The sequence below is a fragment of the Sturnus vulgaris genome, chromosome 4 (assembly GCF_052056855.1).
Source record: "Sturnus vulgaris isolate bStuVul1 chromosome 4, bStuVul1.hap1, whole genome shotgun sequence".
Taxonomy (NCBI): Eukaryota; Metazoa; Chordata; class Aves; order Passeriformes; family Sturnidae; genus Sturnus; species Sturnus vulgaris.
Window position 1 is genome coordinate 63,831,081 of NC_142246.1, and position 26,867 is coordinate 63,857,947.

The following is a 26,867-nucleotide window of genomic DNA, read 5'->3' on the forward strand; positions in this document are numbered from 1 at the left end:
GACAGAGACTCAAAGGAAATATGGTTCATTCCTGATCCTTTATAGGCCAGCATATGATTCTACATTCTCCCAAGCTCTTTGAGGTAATCAACAAGGGTACACAAAGGAGAGTTTCCCTTGACACTTACCCAGACTTAATTAATTTTCCTTGGTCAAAATAAGGCACATAGGACAAAAATATTTTTTTATACCCTGAAAGGCACACGAAATGTTGAAAGGCCAATTATAGCTGGGGTCCAAATTTAACTTACCTTGTGACATCAGAGAGGGGTATTGTAGCTATTTTACAAGTGGGTCAGATTCATTTAAGTTAAGTGAAACTCTCAAAATTAAGTAAAAGGTCAGTGACAAAGATGAAACTAACGCCACTGTCCTCACCATCAATCACCATAGAGTCATTATTTCCATTTGTTTCATTTACTTTACAGTGCAAGGCAGAAAATATTTTTAAGCACAGTAGAAAAAACAGACCTCAGCCAGCAGAACAGAGCCCATTCTAAGAAGTGAGCATCATTAGCCTTAGGTAGTTGATTCATGTTACACACAAATTTTTACAGGACAGACAGGGTCAAAATCCAAAATATATTAAAGATCAGGAGATGAGAAATGAGGGACATAATCAGCTAGGTATATACTAAGCTCTCCAAAATATTCTTTGTATCACTTTTTTAAATTGCAGCACAGGGAAAAGGATACACCATTAAGCGGTGATGATTTCAGATTAAGCATTTACCCTAAGACAGGCTGCAATACCATACACAGACAAGAGACTTCTATTTTTGAATGGCATCAAATTGTGAATTGAAGCACAGTGGGTACGAAAATACTGCAAAGGGGTTTGAAAGTGATTGCTCATCTGTGTAGTAAAATATATCCTCTTTAAAGTCCTGCTGTGACCAGTATAAAATGATCAGGGGTGAGAGTCTGCATGTGGTCTGCCAACGTGTAGGAAACAGAAGGAGAATCATTGTCCAAGGCAGGGCTGTACATTACAGTTCCATGAATAAGCTAATACTAAATGGTGATAGAAAGTTATCCTACTAGTTAAACTTTCCTGAAATCCAGGTGGCTGTGATTTAAAGTTTTGTCTGATTAGAATAGGGGCTAGCAATTTTCAAACAAGGGCTGTCAGAACTGTAGTTTTCTTTTTCAAATTAGAAGAAAAGTGTGACAGCAGGAGCTTGGCAGATGCTCAGCAAGAGCAAGAGGGATTTTTCCCTTCAAGAGATGAGATGTTAGTAATTAGCTGAGTGGTGGTATCTTACCTCTGTGGCAGGCAGGCAGAGCTCTCTGCTTCTGCTGCTCCTGGTACCACAGGCAGCAGTGAGCCAGCCCCTTGCTCAGATGTCTCCCTTGGGGTGCAGCATCCTGCAATAGCTGTGGGATCCCTCTACCTGCTATTCAAACCTGTCTGACTCGAGTACTGCCTCATGAGCCCTTGATTTTGCCAGTCGGTATTTGAGGTGGTTAATCTACTTGTGTTGTCAGTGACATCCTCTTGATATATGGATGACATATGGTGAGAGAAAAACGTGTGCTGGAAGCTTTATGTTCATTTCTCTGAGGGAGTTCCCCAGTGGCTGCTCTACATGGATGTGAGAGGTTTGGAGTGTCATGGCACAGGGCACCAGTTTTGCTCCCAGCTTTAAGGTTTTTGTTGGCACTCTTGTCAGGAATCCACCTAGGAACTGTGAAATTTAACATTCCAGGCTTTTTTTTTACATGAACCATGCCCTGGAAAAACTGTCAAGATCCAAGTTAAAGGCAGAAAATGCTTCTCAGCAGAGTAATGGACCTGCACAAAGCATTCCCTCAGTTGTCACCTGCACCTGTCTGATACTTGGACCCCCTTCCAGGGCAAGAGGGGATAGCCTGTAAACAGAAAATGCAACTTCCAAAGGTTATTTTTCTATCTTCAGTCGCACCTTATTTCTGAAAATTCTATTCAAGCTCTAAAACCCTGTTTTAATATGGAAGAGAGTATCTGTTAAAGCTTCAGTTTAAATTATTTTCTTTAGGTTTCAAGTGTTTACTTTTCCTCAGACAAGTGTGGGATCTTCTTAGGCTCCTCTTGCTGTGAATTCACAGGGTATACATTAAAGAATATTTATGCAGCTGTAAAGGCAGATACATATTAAATAAGAATGGAGTTCTCATAACCGTTTTATCAAGCTGCCAATGACAAGGTATCCTATCATCTTGCTACATCAATCTGGAAGGCATTTGTGAATTTTCAGGTTTTTAGATGGTGCTCATCTTCAACCAGCTGCCACAAGTGGAGCCAAAATCTATTTCAAAGGAGAGTGTGAATTACTGTGTGAACTACTCCAACAAAAGCACTGGAAAGCTCTAAGGGCTTCATATTCTATTGCGTCAAATCCTAATTTTCACCATGCGAATTAAAAAAAAAAAAAAAAAAAAGCCGTCATGGTTTGAGAGAAAGTTGTTTCCAATATAATATGCTATAAATAATTACACCAGTGGAGGGCAACGCAAATGTGAACTTGGCTGCTTTCTGAAAAATTGTCCCTTTGAAAAATGAGAGAACTGGGAACAGCTGGCCATTGGCAGGGACGCTCTTTTTTGTAGGCTCTGCTATCCCAGAGGACTGTTTTGTCTCTGAATGCTGAGGCAAAGAGAACGTGGGATTAAGTTCAGGACAAAGCCAGATTCTCTTGAGTTTGTGGCAGAATTGTAAAGGGAGAAGATCAATAATGTTCTTTTTTGCAAGTAGGTAATAGTTACAGTTCTAACTTTTGAGAATGAAACTGGAAGTCTGAACTATAATTTAAGTGGGTGGTTGTAAGGAAATAAAAAGTGCTGTGAAATTGCTTTCAAAGCTACAGGAATGCGGTTGGATTTTGGGATTTGAGAGTTGGAGGGGTTTTTTTTTTAAGGAATTTTCTTGACAGATATTTTGGGTTTATTAGTTTTTTTCGGGGGGAGGGGAGGAGTTTGTGGTGTTTCTTTTCTTTTTTGTGGTGGAGAGCAGCAAAATGCTTTAAAACAGGTCTGTTATGGCAATGTACAAACCTTCCTTGAAATTCAGCCTACACAGAAAATGTAAAGAAAGTGATGGTGAAATCTTGTCAGCAAGAAGGGAACCATGTATTGCTTCCACTTCAGCCTGTCTGATGACTTTATTGTTTTAGACAGTAAACTAACTGCTGGCGTGCCCTTTCACCTTCTGTCCCAAACAAGTATTGCCGAAAGATATTGAAGTGTTTTTGCCTCGTGAGATAAAATCGAGCAGTGTGATTTTTTGGCAGAGGTTAAGTGTCCAACATCAACTAACAGGGCATTTGGCCTGAAAAATGGCATCCAGTAGTAGTAGACCTAATAAAAACTATGGCTTCTGCCCTGAGCATAGGTCAGTATAAGACCTCTGAAGTCTACGGAGTTTGTACTAATGGAACTGGTCCAATAATTTAACCATTTATCTTGACTCTTTTAAGCCTTGCATGCTATCTAGTCACTTATACTGGTGCAAAGTGAGCAGAAAATAAAATTAAAACTCTATCTCTGGGGTTTTTTGTTTGATTGTTTGGTTGGCTTTTGTTTTAGTTTTGGCAGGGGTTTTTTTAAGCAGCAGGCCCACGGTATTTAGTAGAAGATCTGCACATGTCTGTCTTGCCTGGCAAATCTGATCCAGATTTGGCCTGGGCACACAGCTGCACTATTGTCAAAGTGGCCAGAGAACACGATACAGTGGTTACACAAGCTCTAAGAGATACCCCACATGGAGGCTTTTTCAATAAAGTCTCTCCAATAAATGTTTCGAACAATAAAGAAGGCTTAGGCTGTTCAGCATTTTGTGCCATGTGAATACGATATTTTCAAGTTCATATTAGTGATAAAATCACATTTTATGTCCTTTGGAACTTTGCTTCTTGTCCCTTGGTTTTACACAAAACTGCAAGCAAAAAACGTTGAAACTGAGACAAAATACTATTGAAGAAAAGAACAATAACAGTGTAATAGTGCTTTGTCTGGGATTTCTACAACTGCCATTTTCCTGGCAGTGGGGCAAGAAGTAAAGTTATTGTTCAGATTGATGATAAATAGCTGCATGTTTTATCCAATGCGCAGAAAAACATTAGGGTTACTTTGTTGCAATCATTCCCTACTTATACAACCAACACAGTAAATATTGCCAAAATGTAAAGAAAGCAAATCCATCTGCATTTCAGCGGGAGGTACAATCTAGGCAGCATAAGACTTCATTTTGGTTTGGGATTTTTTATTATTTGCACTACCCCCTCTTTCATTCAGTACACAGTGTGATACTCTCTGCAGTGTTTTCTCCAGCAGTTCTGTATTGGTTTTCCTCCATGTCTTTTTGATGAAAAGTCTGAGATCATTTCAGACAACCGAGGAAGTGTTTTCCTTTGACATTGCTTTCTTCTGTATTTGGTAGTATGGTATTTGTCTCAGTTTCAGTTTCACCTCAATGTTATTAGTTACACAGCTCTTCCTCTGGTGTGTGTTGATCCTGCAAGTGGTTTGATGTTGACACTGGCCTGCACAGCCTCAGTGGAGCCCCTGGTACAATCTGCTGCCCACGCAGAACAACCTGCAAAACCCAGGCTTCGATTTGTTCATGGTTTGCAGTTCCCCTGCAGAACCTAGGTCATCGTCTTCTTGCTTCTTCTGCAGCCATTCTGTAGCTGCACTGCAACATGTATGTTTGGTACAAATTGCAATATTTAGGTTAGCAGGGTAGCTTTTTGGCACACATCCACCATCAGCGGAAGTAACAAGGTGTGAGGCGCTGAGAGCTAAACTGAAGTTTACGGTCACCAATTCTGTCGAGAACCTGACACAGTGCAAGGATTTCAATTTTGTGCAGTAATCTACAGTGACACTGTTATGCAGGAAGCCCTACCAGTCAAGTTCAGTCCTGCTAGGATGTGGTTTTTGCTGATTTTCATTTAGTGCTTTGGGTTTATTTTCAGTGTCAGAAGCATCCTTTGGTTTCAGGCAGGGTTGATGGTTCCAGCAGGAGACGACTTTAAGGGGTGGGAGTGATTCTGTACTGATAGAGGAAATGTTTATGCTTTCATTGGGATTTAATTTTTCATTCCCTAATTCTTTGCAGCTAAAAAGCTGGTATATATTCAACATTTTTGCTGTACTGTGGTTAGTATGAAGAAGCAATGCAATTATCCCATGCAGTTATTCATACCAACTGTCCAGAGAATGAGCAGCCTTCAATTTTTACCCTATCTCTGCCTTCAAAGATATTTCATTGCTTGGCAATACAGAATGCTTTAGATCCTCTTCAGTCCCTCTTTGATTCTGAGCCTAAATTTAACTTCTCTGTCTGACACAGCCCTGCCTCCTAACAAGGTTAGCATGACAGCCCCAATTGCGTTTAGTGTACATTCAGTCCTTTCCCTTGGTAAACTGTTATACTGAATGCCAATTGAAGATAACACAAAAAGAGCTTCTTGAAAACAAATCCTTTCTATCCATCAAAATGTACACTGAGCAAAGGCCTACAACAGTAAATATTTGCATTTCTTCTTGCTTAGACCTTTGCCTTTCCTTGAAGATTTAGTAAATTCCTACCAGCCTTGTTATTTCCCCCTGTGCATGGGAGACTTTGATTGCTAGTTAGAGCTTCTCCAGCAGAAAAGTTCTACTCCAGCTGCTGACAGACCTTTAAATCCTACTTCTTTTCCTCATCCTGACGTTCTTCAATGATTTCTTGTTCTCTTCGATTGCAGACCTTGGCCTGGCTATAGTAAACCTTGCTAGCCAGATTGCATCTGGTTAGATTGGATCTGGCTAGCAGAGCAGGAATATTCTCCAATAGCTCCACTCGTTGTCCCCTTAGGAAGTCTTAAAGCTGTCACTATTTAATTTCTTCTTTTCTTCCCCCCATATCTCCTTATCCTTACCCTTTTCCACTAAATTTGAGACTCCTGGTAAAGATTTCATATTTATAATGTGGGGTATAGGATGTTATACATAGGAGTTGGGGAGATAGCAGAGAGGGAGACTTCAGACCAATAAGCACATTGATTTGGAAAATGTTGGGGAACTCTGGAAAGATATTATTAATAAAACTGCCATAATATGGAGGTGTTTCATATTAATTTTTCTCCTTCTACTACAGATGTCTGTTAAAAGCTGGGCTTCAGATGCTACATTCCACATACCAGAATGAGCTGAATTATACAGTCAAGTACTTTATTAGGTCGGTGTCTTGTCTTCTAATGGCTCAAGCCTGCATTGCTTTTTTGAGAATACTTTTATAGCTTGCCTGAAGCTTTCTGATACATTTATTATGAAGCACAGGTAGAGGTAGGCTAAAATTTTCAAGCCTGAGTGGATGCAGTTAGACACCCTAAATCCATATCTAGGCACTTTAGGAAATGTGATTTTCAGAGGTAGGGAGCATAGAAACGCATTTGAAATCATTTTGAGCTCAGTATTTTTGAGCATTAGATACCTTTTTTTATGCTTAAGTGTATTTTCAAGCTCTGAAAATTTTGAGTATATGACAAAAGAGAGCTTTAGACTATATCTCCATTTTAAAACATTTCAGAGCTGGATGGAACTCTGATAATCTAATGTATTTTTTTCCCATTCTGATATAGGGCAGCTTTCTGAGTAGCCATTTTCCAGTAACATCTTGAGCCTTAACATAAGACTGATCTAAAAATCAGCCTTTTTCCTTCCTGTGGTCTGCAGTATGACAACAAAGTCTTGCCCAAGAAAAAGCATTCTTCAAGACAATATTTTTGAAAACTGCTCTTAATAAAATTCAGTGCTATACATAGTCAAGATTTTGTAACTGAAAAAAAGAAAGCAGGGGCTGTCATTGCATTTCCTTCCAAATCTAACAGAATATAAATTTTACAGGCTTGGTACTCAGTTCCGAACTTATATAGGAATTTGGGATTGCTTTCATTTGAGAAGCAGCCACAGACTAAACCTCCATAATATTCGGTTCTTAAGGGAGCACAGAGAAAGGAACAATCTATGCAATTGAATTGGACATAGCCAAGTTTTGCAAGCTCCCTGTTCACCATTGTCATTGTTGGCAACCTGAGTCTACTGCTACCAGTTTCTATGCCAGCAGGATCTTTCCTGCTATGTGTTACACTATGGAACATTAAAAATTTAACAAGTAAGATTGTGAAGAAACTCCTGTTGTGAGAAGCAAAATATTGTTCATGAGAGATGTTCAAAGACTAATCTCTGAATTGAAAAGGTAGTTTAACTTCATTCTGATGATTTGTTCAATAGGAGCCTTATTCTGCAAACATTTATGCATGAGTAGCTTTATATAAGTGGGTAGCTCCATCAAGCTAGATTTTTGTGTATTACTTGGTTTAGGTGTTTGGACAAGGTCAAATATCTCCTGTGCCTTCTTAGGGTTTTCCTTTCGGTTTTGTGTAGCTTATAAAGCTATTTGTTTAGCTCCCATCTTTGTGTCTCTGGATCTGTTTTGATTTCAAGCTCTCGAAGCTGAATCAGTCTTGCTTTTGCACAGATCGTTGTCAGGCTTTGTGCTGGTACCTTGTAGATGACTGCAGTTATTACAGCACAGGAAACACTAAATCCAATCCTGAAACAAATGATATTGAGTAGGCTAATGTAGCTATCTAATCTGTATTAACTTCAGTTGCTTGGAGAATGATGGTGTAGGAGTGAGTTATGCTGCTCAAATCCCAGACGCTGTCCTGCAATAATGCACAAGTAGTCTCAAAAGGATTGATTGAAGCTTCAAATGCCAGAATTTATCTCACTAAAAAAGAAGTAGAAAAAAAAATCTGGATTAAAATAAGATTATTATCAACAGAGTAAAATGCTTTAGAAAATGTTTATCTTCATTCCTCTGTTGCCGTACATACATTCCCAGTTTTCAAAGGCCGGGTGTATGGATGCCATTAGTACTTTCTGGAGCGGCAGCACCGGCCGGAGGCGAGGTGTAGCGCTCCCATCTTCCTCCCTGACAGGACCGGGCACCCCCTAAGTTTTGAGGCTGGAAGGCAGCCAGCCCGGCGGCTCTGACAAGCCACTTGCTTGCCTTCTAGAGAGATTCGTTTCCCAGCTCCGGGACAGAGAAGGAACTAGCGTTTCCCACCGGTCCTGCTGCGTTTCCCGGAGCCACAGTGCCCCGGGAGGTGCCGATGTGGAGCTCGCCAGTCCGGGCTCCCCGGCAGCGACCCCAGCGTGTTCCGACCGTCCCCTCGGGCCGGGCGAGCTCCCGCCACTGCCTCCCAGCCGCCGGCAGTCGGCAGAGGCGGCCGCGGAGGCCGGGCTCCCTCTGGGCGGCAGGAGGTGAATGGCAAGCGCCGGCATCTCCTCCCACACCCCGGTGTCGGTCTCGCCTCCTCCAGCAGCAGCAGTAGCGGGTCACCTCTGCGCGGCTGAGCCGAGCCGAGCCGCGCTGCCTGCTGGCCGCAGGGCTGCCGGAGAGGCGGCTGCCGGCTCCCCTCGCTACCTGCGGGGCCGCCGCCGGCTTGCGGTGACATTGGGAGGGCACTCCCGAGGGTGGCGCCGGGGGCAGGAGCGCCCGTGCCCGGAGCCAGCCGCACCTCGCCCTCCCGGCGGCGGCGGGGAGCGGGGCGGCGGGCGGGCTGGGCTCCGGCTGCCCAGGCGCGCAGCTCTTCATTTCCTCTCGCCGTCCGTCGCGCTGCTGGAGGCTCCGCACTATAAATAGCAGCTCTCCCGCCGCCGAGCGCCTCCCGCACGCACCGGGGGAAAGTGCCGCGCCGGCCGCCCCGCTGCCGGACAGGTACCGCCGCTCGGGAAGGGGTAAGGGGGGCTCTTGCCGCCGGCCAGGGTTTTGTTTCCTTGTTTTTCCCCGCGGGCTCCAGCGCGTCAGGAGAGATTAGAAGCCGAAGATCGGTTCCGGCGAAGTCCCTCCCTTTTATTCCCTTATCAAGTTTCTTAAGGTTACAGCCCGCCGGGCGCGCAGCCCTGGCAGCGGCAGAAGGCGCGTTCGCCGGGAGCGATCCGGAGAGGCGATCCGGGCTGGGGCGCGCCGGGGGCGGCTGCCGCTCTCCAGCCCCTCCGGGCCGGCGCTGAGGGAAGGAAGGTGGCCCGGCCACCCCACGGACTCCTGCCCGGCTCGCTGCCACCCTCCGGGGATCACCGGGAGCGCGGAGGGACCCGAGCTGCCAGGGCAGCTTCCAGCTAGGACGCGCCGGGGATCTCCCCTGGTTTCTCCCGACGGCGGCGGCGTTGCCCGCCGGCAGCTTGGATGCCGCCTTGGCCGCCGTGCCGGCCCCCCCTGCAGCTGTGGCCGTGGCCCTTATCTGTAAAGGCTCTCGGGGATCTTATCTGCAAAGGTTTTGTGTCGCGTTCGAAAGTTGGGGATACTTGGGTGAGGGTAGCGACTTCTGTGGGCGACGCTAAGGGTTAATTCGGGGGAGTGATCGAGCTATAGGATCCCCATCCCCATCTTGCAAAGAGCAGCGTCTGCCGGGATGTAATGGAAACCACAAAAAAATGTATTACGGATAATTAAGTTGAGCAGAGTTGTAACTTGAAATTGTATCAGCCAGGAAGGTGGGGGGGGGGGGGGGGGAGTGGGTGGGGGATGATGTTCAATTTCTGGTCTACAATCGAGCAGAGCTCTTGTTTTCTTTTTCTGAAATGACACAGAGATTTTGAAGCGTGGATGGCAGAGCTTGGAACTCCCAGCTTGGTCCCCGAAACTAACCCAGTATCTTATCTAAAATAGAAATAATAGGATCAAATCTTTGTGAAGCTGTGCTTTCATCTAATGCCTAATTATGTTTCCATTTATCTTCCTTGCCAGAAGAAATTTACTTGTTTATTTACCCATTAATGATGTGTTAAAATAGATATACTAAAATCAGGCCATACATATGCCATTGAAATCTGACTTTCAGTCTCAAAGATGAGAATATTTTCAGTCTTTACTGGTTTACAGGCACTCTTTGTATGTAAATGATGCCTACATAGCAAGAATGATGGGGAGAATGTCTCTCTCTCAGTCTGTATCAAAGAAAAAGTATGCAAATAACTGGTTACTAACAAAACTTCTGTTTGGATAAGTATTTGCAAGTGTGATAGGAGTCTTTAAAAAGGCAATTTTCTAGTCACTTGATTATTTTCAATGTTGTTTTTATTTTACTTGATTAAATTTGAGCTAGCTTTAAAGCCCTGCAGTATCTCAGATTTTTGTTCTGTGAACCTGTATCCTGGATGGTGTTTGTGTACGTAAGCCCTCATTACTGTATCTATCCATGCAGGACTGAATGCTGTTTACTTCACACATATTGATAATTCCACCAAATTTAAGATACAAGTCACAAGATTAATGTGAGCAGCAATTAGTCCTGTGAGATTTTTATAGCCCTGATGGCATTAGTAGCAGCATGTGGCAGTGTTACTACTTCAGAGCCTTATTTTTGCTTTTTTTTAATTCCCCTTCCGCTTTCTGACAGTTTCTACAGCATTCAAGATAAGATTAAATCTTTCTTTAAAATACATCTTTTCTTTTACTGGCTTTCTTGGACTGACTGAAGCTTCAAGTTCCAGTTCTCCATGGGTTCCTCAAACCTTGCAAGTGTGGCTGATCCTTCTTTTGCTCAGGTTTCTCTTTCTCTGGAGACACTTATCCGTGAGGCTGCTTTAGTTTTTTTGATCAAAGAATTCTGTGTTCCTCAGCCTAAGGTATATCAGTGTGAGCAGGTGTATCCAGGTGCCTCTTACACATCCTCCTTTATGATCTATAGTCTCCTTATCTTCTGATCTGACTGAAAGATTTTTCACATTAGGTGAAGGTTTTGTGAGCCAAAAATGCAAGATTAATACTCTGCTTAGTGCCTGGAAGTCTACTGTGCTGTAAGAAGACAAACCCTCCCTCCCCAAAACCCCAACAAAAACCACAGGAGTGGAAGAGCTGCCTGGAGCATCGAAGTCAGCCTGTAGAGGACAGTGCTGCTGGCTGACAGAAATGAGTGAAGGCTGTGAGAGAATCTGCAGGTGAAATAATTGTTTGAATAGGCCTAGGCCTAAATTCACTGTGAATTTTCGGAGGCAAAGTAGTGGGATTGATAGGTATGCTGAATTATTTAGCTTGTTATGGATATATATTTTTAGCGTATGATTTCTGCAGAGAAATATGAAAACAATACTTTTTGAATTTATGCAACAGATTTACAGGAGGAAGTAAGATCATTTACCGAGACAAATCCAAAGGTGGGCAGTTACTCCCAACACTAAAGTTTCTTCAAAACTTCTGATGACTTGAGGCAGCATGCTTAAACACTTGGGCAATTAGCTACATGTCTCTCCCTAATTTTTGTAACCCTTCCTGTATATCAAATGCTCTGACTGATGGAAATTTTTAGGAAAGGCTAGTTTTGCTTGGCTTATTAAATATCTTGTATTACACCAATATTTCGTTATTATTCTTGATGAATCATGAATGTTATTTATTACGTTTTTGAGAAAGGATTCTTTCTCTCAAGTAATCTGGGCTGCTATAACTCAAATTCTATGAAATACTTTTCCCTGGATTTTTAAATTTACTTGTAAATTTCACTTTGAGTGTCAAAACATGACCTGGATAGAAGGCTGAAATATTATTTGGGATGAGTTGGCAGTCCTGGCCTCATCAAGCCTTGGGTCTTGTCTACTACTTACCCTGAGTTTAGGGGCCCTTCTTCACACTTCCTGATTTCACCTACAAACCTGGCAATCTCACTACAAATTTGTCCTGAATTCTCCATCTCCTTATCTAGCAGCAGCCACAGCTGATTTTGCTCTTGCTGTCTTTTAATTTTTTTGGGGGTTTTTTTTTTGTTTGTTTGGTTTTTTGTTTGTTTTTGTTTTTTGTTGTTGTTGTGGTTTTTTTTTAAGGTCATGCCTAATTAACTCATCTGTGTAAGGATCTGGTTAGTTAGCTTCTCAGGCTCTCCCATCCTGGATAGCTGATATGTTACAGAAAACCTGAGGCCAACTGTGAAAGGCCAGCTGGATTGCACAAGGTTTGAGTGTGGTACTGGACTTCAGCTCAGAGATATCTCCACATTGATACAGGATTTTTATTAAAAAGACTTGTTTGTCTTCATACAAAAAAATGCTGAAAATTCTAAAGAGGGCTTGAGGTTTGTGGATTTCAGTTTCCTGCTGTTTGGAGAGCTATGCTTTTACTGCTTGCTAGAAGAGAAAAAAACCCACGTATAAACTACTGATGTCGAATTCTCTAGTCCATTTTCTCCGTAATTTTCAAAGGTAGGTTCAGTTGATTTGGCCAGGTCAGTAGCAGGTCTTTTTGGGGAAGATTTTTCCCCATTTTTTCTGTCATCATAAATTAACTAAATATCAATCTCAGAATCTCAAAGAGCAAATCAGATTTAAGCAATCCATTCTACTATGAAAATTGCTGTTAGGAGACAGAATACATTGTCTGTCTTCCAAGTCTTGTGTACCTTTTTGGCAAGGTATACTAAAATAGCATACTGAAAAGTGGACATGGTATGATTATTAATTTGTCTTGAGAGGGAGTGAATAGAACAAACTGTATCTGCTTATTCTATAGGTTTTTCAAGTTTACAATGACAAAGTTTGCTTGCGTGTTTCAGTAATGGGTTTTGAATTGTTTGATGTCAGTGTCGTTGGCGTGACTTTTAAGAAATGTAGAGTTATTTCTGTTTCTCAGGTGTTATAGATCCAAGGTCTAAAGAACTTGCTACCCTTCAGAATCCCAGGAGACTGGGCAGGAACATTCTGTTTACAGTTGCTTCAGTTCTGTGCCTGCACAGGAGGTTTAAAACTGGGTTTGGATGTTAAAAGCCTTTTTGTCTCAGTCTGGCAAACTAAGCTTCTTCCTATTTGCCAGTGAATTTGCCCCACAGGTTCCTTTAGATTGTTTTTAATGTTGAACCAAGTTCTATATAATGAAAATACATAAGAAAACTCAAGCTAAAGGTGCTTACTTGACATAGTACCATATCAAAGTGTTAAATGTGGTGCTGTTTATCAAGGTCACTTTGGCAGTCTGAGCTTGTGCTCTCTTATTGGGTGTCATGGGATTAAAAATCAAATCCATCTGTGCTTTTCTGATGGATGTCTTTTCTTTTGTTTTGTGTCCTGTTTCTATGAAATTCACCCTATGACCCCAGTGAAAATTTATCCCAGGTATGGCAGTAAAGTCAGTCTGGGGAGAACTTTCTCTTAAACTTAACATATATAAAGGACTAAACCACTTTCCTTTATATCAATTTCTTTCATTCTGTTATCTCTACTCTTGCCAATCGGAGTTTCTTGCTGCAAAAACACTATTTTGGCAAATAGAGTGTAATCTCTTAATATGAGGCATTACAAAAACCGTGTTTTTTAATGTGGCTGTAAGAGGTGGATATGTAATGGACAATTAAGAGGAAGAAAGTCTTGTGGGGAATAAGCTTTTATTGCATTTTGACAGCTGTTCGTGTGCCATCAACTTTGTGTATTGTCTGTTGAGTTATCAAGTGTGATCTTAGTGTATTATAGCAATGCTAGTAAGATGCACTAAACCTAGGGAGCATATTTCTGTTATAAAAATGGCTCAGAAACATTGGGTGTAAAATCTAGGTTTTAAATGTGGCTTAGTATCTTGTGCATTTGTGCAAATGGAACATGAAGCAGAATGCATCAGCTCTGGTGCTCTGGTGTTTCTGTAGCAGCAGTAACAGGTTCTGTTTGCTTTGTGTTTGTGTAAGTGGCTAAAGAAAACAGCTGTCAGTAAAACTGAGTTTTCTAAGATGAAATAACTTTCTCTGCTATAGAAATGTAATTTTGGAATAATATCTTTATTGGGTTATTCCATTTTATTCTGTAAATGAGAACAGGGTTTGGTACACAGAGCAGGAGATACTGCTTTTGACGTTCACAGTAACGTCAGTCTGCTATTTTTATAGTTTTAAAAATATACTTTCAATTGATGAGAAGATCCTTAATTTTTCAAATTAATAATCTAGAAGTTGTAGTATCTGAGAAGTGCCTTTTTTGCTTTAGCCAAGCAAAAGTGTGGGTTGGGTATATTTTTTTTCCCCCTTCAAAAGGCAGCTATAGAGCTCCACTGTGTCTGGAATTTCTGTCATGACACAGAACTTGGGTGGCTTTTGTAGAATGGCCATGGGATTAGCTCTCTCTGGGTTAGCTGGAAATGAGAATCCCACAACGTTGCCTGTGTGTGGAAAGTGGGTTGTAAAGCAAACTCCCCTGCAGTCCTGCACTGCAGCTCTTTCCCCAAGAGCCCTGTGACCAGGATCATCAGATGGTGGCCCAGCCATTGAGCCTTGCAATAAAGACAGAGGATGTAAATGAGGAAGAAACACCCGGTGAAAAAAAGAGTAAACTTTGAAGTTTAAATGTAATTTAATGTGAGAACATTAAATGTTCTCACTTTAGACCTGCAATTGAGAAATATTGTTCAATTATTCTATAGTTTCTCTACAAGCACAGATGCTTAACTTGCATTAATTTTCACTCCGTGAATCTACATTAAACATTTTTCCAAGTGATTCACTTTTGATAATTTTTTAGCCATAGAGTTACAACAATTACAAATCATATATTTTTAACTCTAGGGAACTTTTTTTTTGCCTTCTACTGTTGGTGTCAGTTTACTTTAAGTTCTGCTATTTTGTCTCAGCTGGCTAGCATCAACATTTTCTACTAGGAACTGATGATTTCCAGGTAAGACAAACAAAAGTGATGGCTGCTGTTTTTATGGAAGTTGTTTTGGTTTTGGTTTTCTGCCACAGGTGGCAATAGTCGGAAGCTTGGTATGTATGGATTTAGCCTACGCTAGGTGGCAGTGTAAAATATGAAGAAGCCTAAAAACATTTGGAATTCTTTATGAAGCCAATAGAAGCTGCCACATTTATGGCTTATTTTGTAGATAAGAGTATTTTTACTGCATAGTCTCCTCTTAGATATGAGGTCACTTATTTTTCATGGTTTTAATTTTTCTTGACTTCACCTTGTTTGAGTCAGGGTATATGTTTGGGCACTTACTGTAAGATAGCTGGTATATTGAAAATTCAGTCTGCACTTTTCTTGTGGTTAACTGGCTTGTGTTTGTAGTTCATTATTGGTTAGGAAAACCACACATTGTTGAAAATGTTATGTGAGATGTACATTTTTAACTGTAGGACGGAAGCTGTCAACTGCTGAAACAATGATTGGTGAGACTTCATTTTAACATTTTATAGCTGTATTATAGCAATTTATAATTGATCTAAGATGATCTGGTATACATATATTGCGTGTACTGTTGGGGTTTACTGTCTTTCACTTAGAGAATGTGCATGTGTGTGAACTTATATATATATATATACATATACCCCCACCCCCAGTTGCTGTGGATATAAGTCTTTTAAAAGAATGGTAGGATGTATGAGTCTTAAAAAGCTCAAATGCATCTTAATGTTCTTCAAGCATTGCAAGGGACCTTAAGTGACAGTGGGAGTTAGGACAGTTGTCTGTGAGTAAAGTACATCCTTTGTTAGTAAAGTTTGGAGTCCTTTCAAAGTTTTCCTTCAGCAATGTCTGATGATACAAAAATTCTGATCAGGGGGAGAAAATAACATTTACAGAAACCTTTACATCAGCTTCTGTGCCATTAAGATGCAGTAGCCTAGAGACAGATTTCCCTACTAAAGCATAAAAAGCAAGAGGGATCAGAGGACCCAGCCTGTAAAGGTTGTGTGCAGAGTTCCTGAGCTGCTTTGTTATGTATTTGCAAGTGAAATGAGAAAGCAGTTTGATGTAACACCGTGAAAGCTTTACGTTTTTATAAATTGGCTTTTCTCTCTCTGACAAAAATGAAAAGCCTGGTCACAATAGATTCTTTGGAACTGTGTACTGCAAAAAAGCCAAGCTGTCCACATGTTGATGTTATTAAATGAATTTAGGCTGTCAAAACATGCATGGAGATACATTTAGTACCTTGCACTAAAATTGATCAGTAATTAATCTAATGGGAAATGAAGACTGTAGATACATAAGGTATAAGTCAGGATATGCTGAATATTGTCTGCAGAAGGACCATTTTATAAAATCCCAACTTTTGATAATGACTTCTTTTAAGCAGAAGACACAAAAGTACTAGGAAGCAGCGGGAGTATTTAGAGAGGAAACACTTCCCTCCTTGCTTTTTGTTCATACTGTTAAGCTTTTTACAGAAGAAAATGTTCAGTACCCTTGATATGTCACATCAGTATTTTGAAGATAATGTCAAAGATTTACCAGCAGATAATGTAGATAGTCAAGTTAAGCTGTGCTTGCAGACTTGCTGAATTTGTGTATGGGTCCTGGAGGGTCAGTGTAAGTAGAGACCTTCCATGTTCATGTAGTCTTTGGGAAATTTGGCCTTAACTTTTATAATTTGTAGTTTCAGCAAAGGAAACCTGGCATAAATTCTCCTTGGCAGATCTGAATCTTAGTTGTTGCTTGAACTCCAACTGTAAATTGAGATATGTGTCTCAGCTTGAATTGTTTTGGTTCAGCATTCACAGCTATTTTTGTTTGTTTGTTTTGACTGGTGTTAATTGAATGGCAAGATGTGGTAAAAGCATGCTAAGCACCAGTTTATCAAAGAAGAAGGCTTGTGGATGCCCACATTAATTTTAATAGGAGTTGTCCTACAATTTGCAGTTTAAGGTTTATCTAAAGATGTGTGGGAACCTGACCGTGCAGATCCCTGACAAAAGCAGAATGTGAAAAGTCACTGACTGAGTCACAGGGTGAAAGGAATAGAGACACTGAAGCAAGATTTAAATGGTAGCTTATTTTAGACCTGTGTAAAAAGTATTCCAGAAATAAACTGTCTGATCTGATGTCCAAAGATCTCACCTCCAACCATGACTATAAAGAAAATGAAATCCTTTAGTCCAGTTTGGGCTCTGTTTTATAACCCATGGGTGAAAACTGATGGAATTACTGATGCTGATCTGGGAAGCAAAGTGGTGAACCCTAGCTTAACCAAAGCAAACAGTTTCCAGAGATTCTGGGAAAAAGTCACTTCTTACCTGAGCAGTGGGGACAAAAACAAGTCAACCCATCTGGAGTTCTCACTTGTTTTTTTTCCACTAGAACCAAACCTTGGAGCCCTCTTCCAGGTGGTAGCATTTGTTTGCGACCATATTTTAAAAAATCCGATATTTCACTGCAAAACATGCTACAATTGTTTCCATGTTACTCTGAGAAACAGAGTTACAATTATTTTAAACACTTATATCAGTACTTGGTCTACTTGTTGAACAGCTTGTTAATGAGGTGTCTGAGAGTTATCTGTGAATATTTATTAAGATTTTTATCAAGAGTAAAATGTAGAAAAACGGTACTCATTTTCAGTGCTCTGAAATTACCTTAACAATCAATTTTGGTATGTTAAAATAATTACATGCTTGTGAATTTTACCTGAAGCAGAGATCTGATGTTTATGGCTTCTCTTTGTTTTTTGGGGCTTTTTTTTTTACCCTTTCAGAAAAAGAAGAGCTACCTTTATCCTCATTAACTTTTCCAGATGGGATGGTAGGGAGGAGGGCCAAAACACTGTAAAACATAAACCATTTTGCGTATTTTAAATAAAACAGTGATGAACATCTAGCCCATGTCTGTGGGAATTTTTCTTGGCAGATGCTGCCTAAGTTCTGAAAAACATCAGCTTTGAGAATCTATTTTTGTGTTCTGGCAGAGCAATGTCCCCACTAAAGTTTGAAGGTTAAGGTAGATAATACTTTTTTGGAAATTGAACTATGAAGTGCAAGAAGATATATTTTTAAGCAATTTTAAGAGACAATACCAGCCTGTCAGTTTTGACCCTAGTTTTTCATTTCTGTATTTGGAACAGTGTTGCAGCTTTACACCCAGATGATTTGTTAGTTCTGCTGTAGTAAATAATTCAAAAGAGCCTTTGTTGTGTAGTCAGCAATGCCACACATCTCTCACCTCCCCTAAGTGGTGGGAGCAGATTCTGACCCCATTTGCAGTGCTGTAGGTTTCCTGCAACTCAAGGAAGCACTTTGCAAGATCTTGGCTTTTGGGTTTTGTTTTCTAAAAAGAAATAAAATCTTAACTTAAATATGAAATTTTAGAACTTAGCAGTAATTTAGCCTCTCACGTGTTGATTCTGGAAATGCACAGCAGGGACAGGGTGGTAAGAGGAACCCAGGTGTGCTGATATTTTGTCAGGAAGTGTATGCCTCATCTTGGAAACATTCATTGGGCTGAGGGTCAAACTGCAATTTTGAATCCTTGAACAGGCAAAGCAAGATGTATCTCTGTTGAATGGCAATGGGGAACTGGAGGAGAGCTGGTGTCTGCAGAGCAGGACACCTCTGGGAAGCCATAAAAACATTTGGGCTAATAGAAATTTGCCTACCACCTGGGAAAAAAGGAGCATCCCATAACCAGTCCAAGTGCTGCAGCTTTCCTGAATCTTCAACAATGAAGATAAGTCCTTGTGTGCTTGGCAATTTTCCATCTTACCTGGAAGTTTGTTTTATTCCTGTTTGTGTTTAGAGAATTTCTATGGCTATGAGGAGATAAGCTGGCTGCCTCCTTAGACTACAATAATTTCTATTCTTACATACTGTTGAGTAATCTGGGTTTTGTTTTTTTTAATGAAAGGTGCTTATAGTTGTTTTTTTGGAACTTAATGAGAAGTGTTTCTTAGTGTCAAAAACTTGTAAAATCTCTGTTATGCTACAGCTGACTCTCTCACTTGTCAGCAATGCTGGATTTTCCTTTTTCTTCATGGGTGGTTATCTTTCAGCTTGTTCTATTTCTGTCCAGATAGTGATGCTCCCATTCTAGCCCAGTGAAGGATATTCATAGCTTTCAGACCTAGTTCTTGTCACAGCCAGACCTCTAACAAAATCAGACAGTGCTGAGGTGGGAGGTGCATGGAACTTGCCATGCTCTTCTCAGTAGAATTTTCTGCATCTGACAGGTGATGCAACCAAACAAATAAACAAAGTTCAGATCCTGTCATGTCTGTAGGCAGCAGGTGTTTGTACAGGTCATGGACTGCAGTGGCTCAGGTAACTGAAAAAATAAAATAATTTATACTTTCTTGAAAGTAGACACTGCCTTAATCCATCATTTTAAAAGATGTCATATGTGAAGGAGGGGACAGTGTAAGTTCATAAGATTGAACAGAGAAAGACAGATGATTCTTCTTGTCTGCTGTGCCACACTGAAAAAAAAAAAAAAAAGAAAGAAGGAAAAAAGCCTTAAAAGAATTACCAGGCAATGTGGAGATAATTAAACCATCAGGCACAGGGAATTTCATGGCCATTGTGAGTAAACAACTCTGGTTGCTCCAGGCAAGGGACCAACTTAATTAAAAACAATGACCAAAAAAAAAAAAAAAAAAAAAAAGGCCAAACCCAAAATTCTAATTTAGCTAACCCATTTACCAAAGAAAAATACTGGAAGCTCGTTAGCTTTTCTACAGAAACTAGCACTTTGTCTATAAATGCAACGTTTTAGAAACTTTCTAAATTATCTCTGGCTTTGCTTTAAAAATGTACGAACAGCATGGGGTCTAAAATTTGTGGGTTTAAAATATATTTTATGCCAGTTTTCTGATAATGTTTTTTCATCATGAAATATTTAATTTTTCACTTCTAAGTAAGGGGAAAGCTAAGATTTGTAGCAAGAATTGTGTTTTATTCTGTTTATTATCTTAGGGCAGAGAGAAGGACACAGAGGAAGCCAACAATAGCCTGGCTGCATCCAGAGCACCGAGGGCAGCAGGTCAAGGGAAGGGATTGTGCCCCTCTGCCCTGCTCTGGTGAGATTCTGCCTGCAGGGCTGCATCAGCTCTGGGGTCTCAGCAAGAGAAGGATGTGGACCTGTTGGAACAAATCCAGTGGCCACAAAGATGATCAGAGGGCTGGAGCACCTCTCCTATGAAGACAGGCTGAGAAAGGTGGGGCTGGTTAGCCTGGAGAAGAGAAGGCTCCCAGGGAGACCTTTACACAACCTGGAGGTGCTGCAGGAGAGCTGGAGAGGGACCCTTGGGGCATGGAGTGGCAGGACAAGGGGGAATGAATTAACGCTGAAAATGAGCAAGTGTTAGGGTTAGATATTAGGTAAAAATTCTTTACTGTGAGGGTGGTGAGATGCTGGAATAGGTTGTCCAGAAAATCTGTGGATGCCCCATCCCTGGCAGTTTTCAAGGCCAGATTGGATGGGACTTTGAGCCACTTGGTCTAAAGGAGGGTACTCCTCCCCATGGCAGGGGTGTTGGAAGGAGATGATTTTCTAGGTCACTTCCAACCCAAACCTTTCTGTGATTCTGTGACCATCGTGTGCAATGAAGCAAACTCTGTTTGCACAGGTTATTCAGCCTGTGGTTGTGTGGGTGCTGTTGAACCATTGTGGCTACAGCATCACCAGTTTAACATCCCATTAGCACATGGGAAGCATAGGGAAATAGAAATTTCCTGGCTGAGTTGTCCAGGGAAGAATTTAATGGCTCAAGTAAAGATTGGTGTTTGTGTGAGCTTGAGACTGTGTTGTGCCTTGAGCTGCCAAATCTAAAACTTTAGAATTGATGTCGACCTGAGCATTCATAATGAATCAATATAATGCTTTCAACCTTCAGTTTTCAAAAACATTTTTATTTGTTCTTGGTATGCTAAATGTTACAGAATATGGTATCTGAAAATAGCAGGATTACTTCATAAATTACTGCCATTCTTACTGGCCTATGTAAATGCATTAGTCACATTACATTACATTATATTACTGAAGTTGGAGTGGGGGGGAATGCCTAGAACTGAGTGCTCTTGTATAAATTGACATCTATAAAATTGTGCCAAAAGGGCAGCAAGGGAGAAAGCAGGTGGTGGCCAGAGGTACCTGCCAAACCAAAAGGCAGAAAAAAGTATTCTTATAGGAGCTTCTACTGCTATGTTTATAAAGAATGAACACTTTTCCTGTTGCATCCAGTTGAACTACCTTGTGCCTCTCTGACATTAGTTTGGAAATATTTTGAGTCAGAGCCCCATTCTAGCTCAGTAGGACAGTAATAGCAACTGAAAAGAGCAACTGAATTCAACTTAAAATTCATATTATTACAGGGCATAGTTCTTTAACAGTTTTTGCAAGTAATTTTCCAATTTTACTTTTGGTTGTGGATTTAATATTTAACGTGCAAGGATTCTTAATGTTAAGAGTAACATTAAAGAATATTAATATTTAATTCGATGTCATAAGAAATAGCTTACAGTCGTTTTTCCAGATGAAATAGGTAAGATATCTCTCATATTTCCTTTGGAAATTTGGTGCTTCTTAATCACTCTTTGCTTAAGGGATAAGGAATAAAATCTTCCTTTGTACATGACTGCCAGAAGTTAGATTACATTGGAACTAAATAAACATTGAGTTGGCAGGAATTTAGATTAACATCCATATTTCTAGATTTTGAAATTACCTTAATCTGGAAAAACAAAGCTTAAAAGTTATCATCTATGTCAGCACTATGTTAAGCTCTGCGTTGGCACAGTTCTTACTTCTGTGCTGCTCTGAGCTGGAACTTGGTGTTTTGCAGCTCTATTTTTCATTCATGGAAGTAGGACATAGTGGAAGAGCTGTCTCCTTGGATGTGTGCTCTGAATTTCACTCTGCAGGGCAGTTTGCTGGTCAGAGTTGGTGACTTCACTGGAACAGAAGGTTCAGATCAGTTCAAGAAATTAACCTCAGTTAAGGTCTTCAGTATTAAATCTACATCATTATTAAAACCAGAACACATTGGTGGTTTTATTAGAAGTCTTGCTTTGAGTTATGGTTTGAATTTGAATTCTTCCTTTGAAGAATTTTTGGCAAGATTTCTCTGTCCCTGAGTGCAGAGGCACTTTTGTGTGCTTATAAGTGCTCACCAGCCCAGTTTCCTATTCTTCAGCTTATTTATAGTACCCTATCATTAAGAATTACTTAATGATCTTGTTAGGACTATGTATTGCCATATACTGAAATATTTCTTCCTCTTCATTCTTGTAGTGGTAGTTTTCTGCCTCAATCTAAAATGCAGTGTTATTCTTCACACTGAATGCAGGAGGTTTAATTACTTTCTTTGCAACTAAAAAGTATGGCGTTTCTGTCTGAAATAAGGTGGTTGTTGTTTGTTTTGGTGGCTTGTTTGAGTTTTTGTTTGTTTTGTTTTTTAAATAGTGGGATAGATTAAACTATTTAAGAATGTTTTAGGGAATGTCTGCCTCAAACATGGTAAGATGCTGAGAAACTGGGAAAGATGTGGTAACAATGGTTTTGCTAGAGAATGCTAATGCTGGAAATGGTGGAAATTAGTTTTGTGTGAAGAAAGACTAAGTAGTTCCTGTAATGACAGCCAGGGATAATTCAAGTAAGAGGTAGGTATGAGGGATTAGGATGAGAATATTTTATAAGGATTAGAAGGATGGTCACTGGAGGTGAAGTGACAGTCTCTTGGTTCATTTTGCTGTCTGCATGGATTTCTTCCTCAGTTTTTGAGGCTTTTCTGTTAACAAGTTCTATTAATTCAGCAGTGAGGTAAAGAGAATGAAAGCTCGAAGTGTAGTTGTGTGTGTTGTTTTAGACTGAGGAAATAAAATAAAAAGTAACGAAGTTTATCTAAACTCTTTCATTGTATATCTCCTCTGGGTAGTGAAAAGAGGGCAGCTACAAGTACATCAACTGCACAAACCTTTGGGCAATTTGAGAAAATCTTAGACCAGAAAAACGAGAAATGACAGAAATGCTGGGAGAACAAGGGAAAAGATGCCAGTTCTGTATTTCCCCTAGTTTTTGTCTTTGTTTTCCTTTATAAAATTTAAGTGTAACTTATTCAGGGCATGACTGAACTGTTGTCTTTTTTCTTTTTGTTTGTTTTTTTTCAAAGAAAAGCACAAACAAAACCTCATCAGTTGAATCTCAAAAGTAGTCCATTGTTTTTCAATAACATTTCTCTGCCTGCATGGAAATAAATTTCAAATATAAAGTAAAACATTTTAAAATTATGATATAGTTCATCAATAAAATGCAATTTATTTTGGGTAGCCTATAAATTAGTTGCATGGCTATCAAAAATCTTGTGCAAGTCATAGTCAAAAAATTAATTAAAAAAATTCAGTCACTCTTTTCCATGTGATTGTAATTTTTCAGTCTAACACAGGAATAAATAACCTTAATTAAACAATGTGACAGAAAAAGACAGGCAGAAGAGCATACAAAGCCTGCCAGGTGGTATTGAGTTCCACCAAATGGAAGAGAAGAATGATGAGTATTCTGTAATCAGTTGGTATAAAACAACAGTGTTTATTCTCCTGGATGACTTGTCATCCAGTAGAGTTTCCTGAATGCTGTCACTGAAACACCTAACTTAGTAAAAACAACAAAAGTCATGTTGCTCCCAGGTGTGTGGGCTGGAACCTGTGCCCATCTGCCAGAGTCACTGCCTCAGACTCAACCAAGGAAGGGGGAAGAATTGGTACTATGGGGTTGAGTCCTCTGATGACATAAAAAGAGGCAAATTATACTTTTCTGCCGATGATCTAGGAGTTGGAACATGCTGTTGTATTTCTTTAACCACTTTTATTTAGCTTCCGTCCTTTAGTTTAATATGTAAATTGCTCGACAAAGATATTAATTGTTTTCTCAGCATCCATGGAAACGTAATAAAATGGCAGAGAAGGCAGCTGTCAGTGGGAGCTGTGCTCATTTAATAACTGTGAAATTTGACCTCAGGCTAGGCCTCCTTGTATTTCCTTTCCTATGGATAAGGGATTTGATGGAAGTATTTTGGTATGATAGCATTTCAAAATTTTGACATGTATTTAAATAGATACAGACTGCATGCTTGAATCTGTGCTTAGCCTTTCACTTAACCTGAAGACTTACAAATGAAAACAAAACAAATGAACAAAGGATTTTCTAAAATCATATTGAGTGATGCCTGCCATGTGAGGAAAACAGCAAAGCAGCTGCCAGGCAGCATCAGACCTAAAAAGAGACAGCCTCAGCTCTGGCCAGGTACAGCAGAGAGTTGTAGTAAAACGTGGTTACTGCTAAGCAGATACTATGAGGTAAACTATCTTTTTCTTCTTTATATTTTTTTTTGTATTTTAAATGCTCTGCTGTAAAGTAAACAGGCAGCATAAATGTTACTGATATGTCTTAAGATGTATGAAATGTCCTAGAACAATGTCCCCAGCCTCTGGTACATGGCAGCTGGTGGCACAGCTGTCTTCTGTGACAAGTTGGTCTGGCACTGCTGCAGCCAGGCTGGGTTACTGTGAAACCTGAGAGATGGTTTGTCTGCAGGGCTCTTTTCCTCCTCACTAAATTGATGTCCCATCCCTGATCATCCTCTCTGCAGTGCAAGACCAGAAGTAAACTACTGGATTTTGGGGCAGTGGAAGATGAAGCTGTTGTGTTTCTCCCTTCAGGCTCAATTGGCATTGCTCTAATTTATGTCAGTTTTGAGCTGATGCCTCAATCGCTGTTCAGATTAGTCCAAGCATAAGGTGCTTTGGGTAAATTGCTTCTCTCATGCTCAGATTGGCTTTCAGCACCTCTCTCCCTGGGGTAAATGTATGACCATTTTATTGCTGAGATGAGAATTTAAATTACTACCAGACGCATTATGGATCCTTTTAAGGATTAGCCCAGAACAGAGAAGCAAAATATTTAATTTTGATACCACTTCCCTCCTTCTCTCTTTGCTTTGAAATTGTTCCAAACACTGTGCAACCAGGTATTTGATCTATACACGGGCACGTGCCAGTTCTCCTGTTGCTGGATTATTTTCTTTATCTTTACCATGTTTGAGTAGAATGCAGCAGCCATTTACCAGAACTACGTAGTCACTATTAAGGACAAAGAGAAGAACAGTATCTGTCTGAAACTGCACAGGAGTTCTAGGTATGTGTCTGGGAGTTGGGTTTTGTCCAGGATGCCATAATTACTGCCCTTAGTGGAAGGCAAGTCTCCATTGCTTACACACTAGCTGTCTTGCATATTCATCCCAGTGTCAGAGGGTGCAGTGCCCCTATAAAACCAGCAGGTTTTCACCTTTATTTTTGTACCCAGAAGTCCTTTCTTTCTTGTCACAGTGATGAGCTCCAAGAAAACTTTTGGACTGCTTGTGTTGTGTGTGTTTGATCTCCTTACTTCTGAGAATAAATAATAATACACTATCCAATACACTCCTCAGATTTTGCTGCAGCAGTGGACAAAATATTTAACTCACAATTGTAAGTATTTTTCCAAATGTATGTGAAATGGTTGCTCATCTCAAAATCAATACTCTATTCAGAACGCTAATTCAGCTAGAAAACTTCCTCAGACTTAAACATCCACTTTTTCTCCATATAGTATTTTAAAATGAAATTTGGCTGATTCCTCACAGTGTTTTTTGGGTCCTCCATCAGTACTACTTTGGTATGAGATTTTTTTTCTGAAGAAAATTTCATGAAGTTGATCAGTTGTTACTTTCTGCTCCTTCATCCATTCAGAGTAGCTTGATTTTTGTTGGTAGCAGCAGTGGAGTGTAAGGAGCAGAAAAATTAAATACTGGTGCTGCCTGTCTCTTTACCAGAAATGTTTGTTAGTTAGCTACTCCATTCTTCAGATCCTTCCAGTCAGGACAACCTGTACAGAAATGGCTTTCTTCATCAAAGTGAGAGAACATACCACTTAGAGTACCATTTTCATTCTGGAAATGGAAAATTACTTTCCTTCTGGGAGGCACAAACATTCAGACACACTAATGTTTTTGCAACTTTAAAACCACCACACAACTCCTTGGGAAAATGAATAAATCAAGCTGTCAGACCTATAATCTGTGTCCAAGAGTCTGAGTCTTCTAAGGCTCAACATGTAGGACCAGAATTTTGTCCCTTTGAGATGAAAGTCCTGTGAGTAAGCAGAGGTCCCTATTTCACAATTCATTAAGTAAATCATTGCCCTTTTTGATATGTCTGAAATGTTTACTCTGCATGTATAGCATGCATTGGCTGATTGAATGTGAAGACTCAGATAGGATTTGAGTTTTTTCTTTCTTTTCCTAGTTAACCAGAATGTTTGTGGCAGAGAACCAGGATGTAAGAGAAGCAGAAGTGAAGCTGTGCAGTCATTGATAGAGTGAGCAGTCATTGAAAGGAAAAGCATTTGCAGGACTCCAGCACCAGCATCCATCTATCTGTGACTTCCAACCCTGTTTTATTTACCAAGGATTGTAGGAATACAGAGCCACCTTGTAAAGAGCTCTCTGAGGAATGATTAATTTTGTTGCCACCAGGATGACACCAGTCTATAGTTAGCCATGTCTAGTCTGTAATCAGACTCAGTGGGGCAGATTAGGTGCTCTCATAAAGTGAACATGGCTGGAGAAAATTGGCAGCAGAAAACAACACAGATACTGCAGCAGCTGGACTTAGATACAGTACTCCAGGAGGCTGAAGAAATTAGTTTTGGTATGCTTTGCTGAAATTTTAGGTTAAGAAATAAGACTGTGCCATTCTCTAGACATAGCACCAAGTCCCTACAGATTGTAGGAAATTGTTTATTTGCTTTATTTATCTTTATTCTACTTGATTATGTGTTTTTTGTATTTGTTTAATGGTGGTGATCAACCATGCTATTGCAAGAACTAATCCCATCAGGAGCAGTCTTGCAAGTATGGAAAACTATAACCTTCAGGGATTATGATTCATCTGTGTTTGAAAGGAACATACTAACATTAAATCCAAGTTATATTACTGAGTATCCTGAGATCTCTGTCTTTGTACAGCAGAATGGGAAGCAAGAGTAGAAGGCAGATGATGAACTTTGCTGTGTATTGCAGAAGTTGTTGGGGAAGTTACTCTCTGTGACTGGGTTGCTGTGGTGTTAGT

At 40.2% G+C, this 26,867-nt stretch overlaps 1 protein-coding gene across 1 annotated transcript in view; it reads left to right on the forward strand.

The window, feature by feature from the left end:
- Positions 1-8,703: 8,703 nt before the first annotated feature.
- The window catches only part of INPP4B (inositol polyphosphate-4-phosphatase type II B), a 294,269-nt gene continuing 276,105 nt past the window's right edge, over positions 8,704-26,867 (forward strand). Inside the window, exon 1 of the mRNA XM_088164137.1 lies at positions 8,704-8,752. The gene's annotated coding sequence lies outside the window, so the exon portion shown is untranslated. The remainder of the gene's footprint in view (positions 8,753-26,867) is intronic.